General features: G+C 39.6%; 2 protein-coding genes across 8 annotated transcripts in view; one reads left to right on the plus strand and one right to left on the minus strand.

Annotated features, from left to right (window-relative positions):
* LOC115238080 (histone-lysine N-methyltransferase 2D-like) overlaps positions 1 to 1348 on the minus strand; it is an 11297-nt gene extending 9949 nt beyond the window's left edge. For 3 of the 4 annotated variants that reach the window (XM_029811615.1, XM_029811616.1, XM_029811611.1), the window contains exon 1: positions 659 to 1348. The gene's annotated coding sequence lies outside the window, so the exon portion shown is untranslated. Of the gene's footprint in view, positions 1 to 577 lie in introns of all 4 variants that reach the window. The other variant, XM_029811613.1, reaches the window with a different exon arrangement.
* The window catches only part of LOC115238085 (D-2-hydroxyglutarate dehydrogenase, mitochondrial), a 38953-nt gene that overhangs the window by 2382 nt on the left and 28524 nt on the right, over positions 1 to 8047 (plus strand). Inside the window, exon 1 of one of the 4 annotated variants that reach the window (XM_029811634.1) lies at positions 421 to 650. The exons of the other annotated variants lie outside the window; for them this stretch is intronic. The gene's annotated coding sequence lies outside the window, so the exon portion shown is untranslated. Of the gene's footprint in view, positions 1 to 420; positions 651 to 8047 lie in introns of those variants that run through there. 4 annotated transcript variants of the gene reach the window in all.

Genomic DNA, 8047 nt, shown 5'->3' on the forward strand with positions numbered 1-8047 from the left:
ATGCCGAGAAGGGAGAGAGAACAACTGTGCCAGGGGGACGGCTGACAACATAGATTTCTCTCTCTCTTTCTTTCTCTTTCTTACTCCATAATGACAATATATAATATAACGGGCGAATGATATATAATAACAATAATAACACGATATATTCAAGAAGCGCGCGCGATTCAGCGTACGTGAAGAAAGAGGACACGTTTCTTCCTCGAAAGGAGAAAGATGACGAAACGCTCGCAACTGAACGCGATAAAACAGCACACATGCACGCACGTAACACACACGTATCCGGTCGCCGCAGTCCGTCCCTCGTGCGAATCCGGAGCGGCGGTGTTACGCCGACATATTGAATTACAAAATTAAGCACCGTTCGGAGAAACGACGGGACTGGTAAAGCGAGACGGACAGAGAAAGGAACAGACGCAGCGATGGGGAGGGAAACAGAGATAGAGCATGCAAGATGTGTATAGAGCAAAACGCGTTGCGTGCGACGGGCATACCGATCGGACATGTATAAGCTATTCATCTAGTGAATATTTTTCACGCGTAGCATGTACGAAAGCATAAGAAGGGAACTGTGTACATTCGACGACGACGACGACGACGCCGCCACGAGTCGACGGAAGCCTCGGCCACGGACATCTTGCTTTATTCAGGTACTCACATGGCGACTGCGCAGTCACACCTATAAAGCACGTTTCGAATAGGCTTGCGCGTGTGTGCGAATGTGTGTCGATGTTTGTGCGTCTGTGTACCCGACACCGCACTTTGCTTCGTCGTCGCAGCGCACGATGCCAACGGCGTTGTTGTTCGCTCGCGTTTTCACTTTTCACAGTTTCACCATTTTCCACCGCGCGATGCCACACGGAAAAAAAAAAACTCGTCGCAGTCACGGGATCTCGTAAGCGTTCGCAGAGTTCTCGTTATCCGTTGCTGCTGCTGCTGGCTGGCTACCTCCCTGCTCTACTACACGGTATAACACAACTACCTCCTCCCGTTATACCCGCGCGTCCCCGAAGAAGCTATCCCCATCCATCGTTCACCCCCTCGCCGCGCGTCATCCCCCGATCGCGTTCTCTGATTGGTTCGACGAGGGACAAATCCCAAAGGCATCGTCTGCGCCGAGAAAGGCGGAGCCATCAGATATAGTGGCTATAGGCGCATGCTCGCTAACGGTATTCTCTACTCTAATGTTCTCTCTCTCTCTCTTTCTCATTCGCCACCACCTATCGCGCCCAGTCGTTCCACGCACACATATGTACTTCTCCTTTCTATACGTATACGGCTCTATAGTCCGACCATATTTCACAGCATAACGCGAGCAGAAATGTACAAACTTTTCCGGGAGCCCTGCTTTATCTTTTATTTTACGAAGATATAAAATTCTTAGGAACTTTTAGTTCTTGTTTTTTTTTTTAGAAATCGTTTTGTTGGTATTACTTTTTCCTTTTTTCTGTTACATTTATATCTAATCGATGATTAGTTACAATATTTAATGCAATTTATTAACAATAAAAAATAATTATGTTTGCGTGTTATGCTGTTTGATTATATTGTTGGGTATTAATACTGTTGATATTGTCTTTTGATTAACATATTGTTTTTAGGAAGTAAACGTATGTAGGTGAAAACTATATTTGTGTGAAATATTTTGTCTATCTATAATTCATATAATTATATAATTTGATAATCTCTATTTGGTAATCCAACATATGCAATACGTTATTTTTACATATATCATGCGTTATACAAGATTTAAGATTCTATAAAGATGTGATTAATACAAAAAATTAACTTTTTTTTTATTGAAGGAGATGATGTTTTATTAAGAATACGAAAGAGAGAACAAATTCCTTAAAAGAGATTATTATTGTAACGTGAATCTATTAATAGTAATCTATTATTGCAACAAGAAATATGAATAACAAAAAATTCCTGTTATATCACTGTTAATATATTTGTGTGATCAATTATTTATAGCGCTAATCAATACCGAAAACTTTATATAGCAATGATTGCATGATCAAAAAATGCCTAGATATATTATTTGTCTCATGCAAATATGCATCTTTATTGCACGTATCATTTCGATATTTTCGACAAGCCATATAATCATGACATGACATTATTACTAATCCAGAATGTCAATATTACTTACTGCATAAATAGAAACGATTGTCACAGTCGTAGTTAAAATATCCAGCTATATTAAAACGAGTATTATCACAAGCATTATCATCAATTGCAGTATTATGAAAAAGATCTCATCAAAGGATTTAACCTATTAGAATTCGAATTATTTGTTACTATCGAAAAAAATTAAATATAATACAACGTTGATAAGTTAAAAACATGATAAAAAAAAGTAAAATCGTATTTTTTAAATTATAAAATATCTATCTGAAGGGATTTTGAGTACAAAGTTTTGTCCTCCATTATCGTTGGACCTCCTGGGTTTAAGGCGGAGGAAACTGGGAAAATGTCCACTGTTTGAAAAAGGTTGCTAGACGTTTTTCTTCCGGTGCCATGAGTGGTGTTTCTTGCAACAATGGCCACTTTCAGTAACGAAATAAATGTAAAAATCTGAAAACTTTGTGTATAAGAAAGTATCCTCATCCAGGCACAATATTTGTTCTCTTTCTTTCACACACATGAAACGTTATTATTAGGATTGTTATAATAAATTCACAAAATGTATTGAATCAATTAATCTGTATGATGATATATTGGATCGATAAAGAAATGTATATGTGATTTTTATATTGTATTTACGTCACAGCTTTCTCTCTCTCTCTCTCTCTCTCTGTCTCTATCTATCTCTCTCTCTCTCTCTGTCTGTCTTTTTTTATATAATTTACAATATTTAACTCGATATCTAGTAAATCTTAAACTATTTTTTTTTGTATCTCTAATCCAAGTCGTGAAATATACAAGCATTATGACATTATTTTTTGTCAATACAGTCGTAATAAATGAATATGTATAGTACGTTAGTAGTTGATAACATTTATGGTAAAATGCACCGATGTAATAATAGCATCTGACAAGTTTAGCGCGGGGCTCCGCGGAGAAGTGGCACATTCCTGACGCGATTTCTCTAAGCCGCCGAGGAGTTTATGCTTCCCGGCTCGAAACTCGAGGACTCACGAGCCACATGCGATTGGTTCATCGCGACTCTCGCAGACATTTTCCGCCGCGATAGGTGTGTAGGAATGTATTTGTCGTTGCTTTTTTTTTAAACGTGACGAGATACTCGAGCGATTCTTTAAAAAAATATAAGCATTTCGCGTCCTTGACGCGGAACGCGTCGTGATGCTTCTATCGGGGCATCGAGGAAAGCTCTAATTTTGATGTCGAGCCTCCCATGCATAATGCATCCCGTTTCGCCCGAGGCGTGAGGCTCTCGTGTGGATCAAGGACGCGAATCTCTCGTTATTTCGATCGAAACACCGGCCCTTAAAAAGGATCTTCCCCCTCCACTAACTCTATATTTTGATGTTACGACGAAATAACGCGTTAGAAAGTATCGCGAACTATTTTATACGCAGGAACAAACATTTTATCTTTTTCTCGAGATATCTACTCGCACGCTCGATTAATCAAGAAAACCGTCGATTAGAAATCCCTCTCGGTGCCCCATACCCCCGTGCAGCGGTGATTCCGCCTTGATGGAATTCTCCGGCGGGTTGCAAGAGCCGAAAGAAAAGAGAGAAAGAGGGAGAAAAGAAGCACACCGACGTGAACCGTGCAACCGATTTATCGTTCATCTCCCAATACCGGTCTCGGATTTCGACGCGAGACGCGACGGTAGGACGTATCGCGCGTAGGGTAGGAAGAGTCGCGCGCGGTTGTACCAATCCCAGTAAACAGCCCTATATAAACGCGCGAGCGTGCATGTGTATGTATATATGTGCGTATGCGTGTGTACGGTCAACGAGGGTCGGAGTCGACGGATGGGCGAAAGGGTAGGGAAGGGAAGAGAGGAGAGAAGGGGATTCACGCTATAGTCCGCGTTTATAGTGTGTTACGAACGATGGATCGTATTCTCGCGTCGTAGTTGCCGTCCGACCGACAGAGAACAGAGCGTGGGGATGCGCGGATGGGAGAAGCGGCCAGCCAATGGTGTGGGTCGCAGCGGGTTGCCACGGAAACAAGTTAATGATTCGGGCTACCACCCGGAGGAATTGGTCTGGCCGGTGCGGTCGCCGCGTGTGGCGTCTTTCCATTGCGGGGCGCATGCGCCGCGCTGCCTCTGGGAGACTATCTTTGTCTCGTTCGTTCGTTTGTTCGTTCGTTCACTCGCTCGCTCGCTCGTAGCGTCGCATGCCTTCCTCGTCGGCTCTCGATATAGCCATAAACGCACACAACGATACGCGGTCGATGCCGTGAATTGGGCGCGCATGTGTGATCTTCGCTAGGAAGCTATATGCGTGAGGTGTATATATGTATATGTACACCTTATTCAACCAGTACCATGTACACGCGACACACACACGCGTGCGCCATACGCACACATACATCCATCATAGAATAAACGTCGCGCGCGCGCACAGCGCTTAAGTCGTCGCGACGATTGGTTCCCTTCCCACTCCGCGTACTCTTCCCGATCTCCCTCGATGTTTGCTTCCCTTCTCTTCCTTTCCCACCGGGCCGTTCTTTCTTCTTCTCTCTCCATGTGTCCATCGCGCTTCCCTCTCTCTACCGCGTTGGCTCGTTTTACTACCATCTCCTCCTTCCCACACTCGCCGCCTCTTCCCTCTCTCTCCCCCTCTGACCTCTTTTTCCCCCCCACAATATCCCCCGACCGATAATATACCGCCGCGTACCGTTCGGTGATATACGACGGAGAGGGGGCAGGAGTAGGAGGGTTCCCCATTGAAAGATTCGCTGTAGATTATAATATATCCGATGTCCGTCCGATCGGTCCTCGAATTAACGTCGAGAAAATGGAAGCAGCTTTAGCGAAAGGGGACGAAGTGTAATTGCCGCGCGAGTGCCATGACAGATCCATTGGGTTAGCACGCACGAGGGCACCGGGCCATCTCCATCGTAGAGTATCGCGATATTCGATTTGTAATATCATGTTGACTGATAAGATTGCTTTTCATTATCTACACGCATTTTTATCATGTGTGTATAGATTAATACTGTTATATCTTTTTAATTTAGCATAATTAATATTGTCGTAAATGAAATTCATTATGACTTTATTATGTTTTTTTTGCTATATTAGATGGCTATATTGAAGATTGATAGTATTGGTAATTTTGTACGGTCTCTCCTTGATTTAATTTAAAGTAATTAGTAATTAAATTGGACTTTGATAGATTGATGACTAAGTAAAAAGAGATATATTACATATAATTTTATACGCTCCTTTTATTAAGCATGCATTCTTCACGTACTGTATTTGGAATGGGTAGGGGGTCGCTATAATATTCCGACTATTCCACACGACCGATTAGGGATTAACAGTTCGACTCCAGACGATACTTCCAAAACGTCCTTGAAGAATTATGAAACTTGCCATGCCACGTTGGCTGAACACATTCCCATAATCTCTTTTATTATATAGATTAATCGCCTAATTGTTATACGATTTTTTACTATCTCCACAAAGAACCGTATAAGACAATAAGACGATATTATAGATTAGTATTTATGGTAAAAAAAGATTGTGTGTGTGCGTGTATGAATGTGTGTCGCGAATAACATGGCAAGCATATACATATATAGAATCCAAAACTACTATCATTTTCAGGATGTATTTTTTTAGCCAATTTGGAATCATTTTTTTTTTTTACGTAAAGTATCGAGGAAGATTATTTTTTACTTTTCAATTTTTTGCGTCATATATTCATTAGTGCATAATCAAAAAAATATTAAAATTCTGAAGAAAATTTTATTTGAATATTAATTGAGGAATATAGTTTTGTCATCCAATCAATTTCCCAAAATTCAGTTTCTGAAAGGTTCTTGTTTTAATCGATTATAACTTAAAAATTATTTATTATCTCGATATTTTTGTGAAGGGGAAAGATCTCTTCCAAATTGTTTTAAGAATTTATCATTGGAAGGACATTTGACGATTTTGAGACACTGTAATTTTCCCACTCATAAAACTTACAATCTCTTATTTTAGATAATCCCATCTAAAAAATTTTAAATGGCTCATTTATCTATTAACTTTCACTAATGTAGCAGCTTATATCTGTTGTTTTTTCTTGTTTTGTTTTTTTTGTAAGCTAAAAAGACTGTCCAAAATCTTTATGAAAAGATATAAGCTTTTGTATGGAGCGATAACGTAAAAGGATAAAATGCCCTTTCAATGCCAACTCAAAATTTTGACAACTTATTGTTAATGCACTTTTATATTTATAAAAGATTGCAAATAGTTCCGTTCGTAAATTCACCGTGAAAATTCATTTATTTTCTTTGTGCCACTACTTCCTTAAAAGGCCTAATGGGATTTTAACGATCCTCCGAGTATGCCTAGGCGAGTCGCTACAAGTGGCATTTCTTCTGAAAGGTACTCTTCCCCTTCGAACAACATGTTCTCCGAATTTCAGAAACGAATTCAAGTTACACCCGTGTTATCACCGATGCCGAGCTTAAGTGACGACGCGACGGGTTTTATCGATCGGACATTTAAGATTTCAGCAACTGGATTAAGCACCATCGATCCTTCTATTTTCTACCCGCGGGGAGCCATCGGCCAACGCTAAAATTATATTCTTAATAATCCCTTTCCCCCACGCGGTTTTTCGCGGCCGCAAAAATTATCTGATGAGCAAATCGAATTATTGTCGTGAAAAGCAATTCTCGCGACATCGATTAATTACGGACATGATAATAGATGTATATGGAATACAGTCGAAAAACGTACTCCACGATTGATCGAAAAACCGCAATGCGATGGTTAACGCAATTTATTTCGAATGTACAATATGTGTGGCATGGTAGTTTATTCGGGATTATATGAACAGAATGTGAAGCCTTTAAGAAAGAGTATGTCATAAACGTAGTACCGTGATTTATATCTCGAGACTCAAATATTATTGCATCAGAAAAATGTTTAACTAAAGAATATTTAAACGAGAGAAATGTTAATCGTGTGTGTGTGTGTGTGTGTGTGTATAAATATCGTTCTATTTCGGAAATTAGCGATATCTTTGGTACGAGGGGGAAAGGAGGGAAGGGAGCGAATAAGCGAATAAAAGCGATAGAAACAATTAAGTGATACACAAAGCATTTTGTTTGCTTTCCTCGAATTTCCTATTACGAAGAAGAAGTGGATTTTACATATACATGCACCTTTGCTTCTCGCGCTTCTTTTTATTTATTATAACATAATTTTATATCGATATTGCGCGATAAAAAGCATCGTGTCATTTATACGGATAAATGGAAAGTTACCATAAGATGCGTACGAAGAATGTGACAAAGGAGAAAAGAATAGTATTAATATATATTAGTCTCTAAAAGCGTGGTAGAGTTTTCCTAAAAGCAGTTTTTTAACGGGACAAACAAATGCAGTTTCAAATAAAACTGTTGCTAAAGTATCGATTCCGTGCCGAGATTAATTCGAAATTGGAGTGATCCAAAACCGCATTCCGCGCCGATTTGCAAAATAGCACGACATTGACCTCGTATGCAATTGTCGCGGATAAGAGGCATTAAAATTATAGTCGCTGTTCAAGAAATATCGTAGCGCTATTCTTCGATAAAAATAGTCACGAATCATTATCACTAGAAAGGAAGCGCGATATTTCGATCTTTATTGTTTCAGCAGAAGACGATAATCTAGTACAAATTAAAATATTATCTCTTAGACTATTTGATCTTGTGGGAGAGGTAAGCTACTCTCCCAAATATACATTTTGATATTCGACGAACTTTATTGGCAAATTCGTATATTTAAAAATCTGAAATTTAGGGCAATATTATCTTTTGATCTTGTGGGAGAGGTAAGCTACTCTCCCAAATATACATTTTGATATTCGACGAACTTTATTGGCAAATTCGTATAATTCGTATATTTAAATTTAGGGAA

This window comes from Formica exsecta, unplaced genomic scaffold (assembly GCF_003651465.1).
Source record: "Formica exsecta isolate Colony F162 unplaced genomic scaffold, ASM365146v1 scaffold32, whole genome shotgun sequence".
NCBI classification, from domain to species: Eukaryota; Metazoa; Arthropoda; class Insecta; order Hymenoptera; family Formicidae; genus Formica; species Formica exsecta.